Below are 1,677 nucleotides of genomic sequence, written 5' to 3' on the forward strand. Positions count from 1 at the left end.
AAAAATCTAAAACAATTACGGCCGGCCGGCTCGGCCTGAAATCGACCGGCCGTTCGGGAAATCTCCCGAACCTCCCGATGGCCAGTCCGCCCCTGGTTAATAGTAAAGCTTGATATTTGTACTTTTTTGTGGAAAACTTGATGCGGCCCAGCCTCACCCAGAATCTGCCTCCAGCGGCCCCCAGGTAAATTGAGTTTGAGACCCCTGGCCTATAGCCTACTTATTTTGTAGCGCCTGGTCCTCTGCCAATGCTACCGCAACAACAGCTTTCCGGGTGGCGTCCATGTTTTCCTCCAACGACTGAGCGAAATAATAAGACGCTTGAAGTGTGGGCGTGGTGTCAGATCCGAGATCCGAGTCGGTTCGCAGAGAATAATAAAACGCAGCATAAGGACTCACAGACTTAATTGATCTCAGGTGCTAAGTGAGTGAGTGCCTGAGGCCACATGGGATCCGATAGGTTGATATGTCTATGTCTGTTGGCTGCGCTATGAACCAATAAGCAGGAGCCCTGGCTGTTGAGTAGCCTTGAGCGAGGGGTTATCCCCTCAAGTCTAGGCTCAGTCGTATGCCTCGTTTCCACCGAGCGGTGCGGTACTGTTCGTGGGCCGCCGGGCAGGGCGGCCTGTGGCCGGCCTGCAGAGCCTGCGGCCGGGCTACGGAGCCTGCAGCCGGGCTACGGAGCCCGCGGCCGGGCAGGGCTGCCCGCGGCCAAGCTGCGGAGCCCGCGGTCGGGCAGGGCTGTCCGTGGCCGGGCTGCGGAGCCCGCGAGGAGGATTGACTTGATTTATAAATGAAGTCCCTCAATCTTAATTTGGCTTAACACCATGACTAACCTTCTGAAACATCCATTAACATCCACATTTGCCTCAAACAATGTTAGGCTTACAGCTCATGCAAATAGTTGTGAAATAATGTTCTTGTTGTTCTTTTAATTGTTTGTTACTCTGACCATTCTGTTTGATATTGTGGAAAGGATGTTAGTGAATGATTCAGAGCATGATGCATTTTAAATTGTATCACTTTTGGTCTTGTCTTCATTTTTCTTAAAACAATTGTAGCTGAAAATGTTATGGAACAGAACGTGGGGACCCAAGTGCTGAACACAGGAAGGCAGAGACGGAGTAAAGGGAACGGGATTTATTGGTAGGCAGGCGGGTAGTCAGGCAGGCAGGGGTCCAGTAACAGGCAGGCAGTCAGGCAGGCTAGACGACAGGCGGGTAGTCAGGCAGGCAGGGGTTCGGTTGCAGGGGGAGAACTAGAGAGGAGGAGAAATGGTTACCAAGGGGTCAGGCTAGAGACAGATATTCAAGAATGCTGGTAGGACCGATACTAACTGGGTAGACGTAACAACGAACTGGCGCCGGCTGATGGGAGATCCCCGGCTGAAGTAGGGAATGGTGATTGGTGATTGTAGACTGGTGTGTCAGGAGAAGGACGTCAAGTAGCCACTAGATAGAGGTAGTGGACTGCGTAGCAGGACGCGGCGTGACAGAAAATAAACATAGCCAAATTACAAACAATAACTTGTCTCATTGAGGGCAAAAATAGACCAAATGCTAGACCCAGATTTTTTTATTTAGTTTTATAAATTAAGAGTAGGCCTGATTTGACTAAATGGCTTTGCATCCTTTCCTTCTGCCAGTCGAGTCCCAAGTCAAGACAGGGAAAGGCAAG

The 1,677-nt window shown here is 50.8% G+C and overlaps 1 long non-coding RNA gene across 1 annotated transcript; it reads right to left on the reverse strand.

Moving 5' to 3' along the window:
• Positions 1-1,125: 1,125 nt before the first annotated feature.
• On the reverse strand, positions 1,126-1,473 carry LOC132468335 (uncharacterized). Its single transcript, XR_009528212.1, has 2 exons — positions 1,338-1,473; positions 1,126-1,258 (listed from the first exon to the last, which is right to left on the reverse strand). It is a non-coding gene; the product is annotated as an uncharacterized LOC132468335 (long non-coding RNA).
• Positions 1,474-1,677: the final 204 nt, after the last annotated feature.

This window comes from Gadus macrocephalus, chromosome 11 (assembly GCF_031168955.1).
Source record: "Gadus macrocephalus chromosome 11, ASM3116895v1".
Classification (NCBI taxonomy): domain Eukaryota; kingdom Metazoa; phylum Chordata; class Actinopteri; order Gadiformes; family Gadidae; genus Gadus; species Gadus macrocephalus.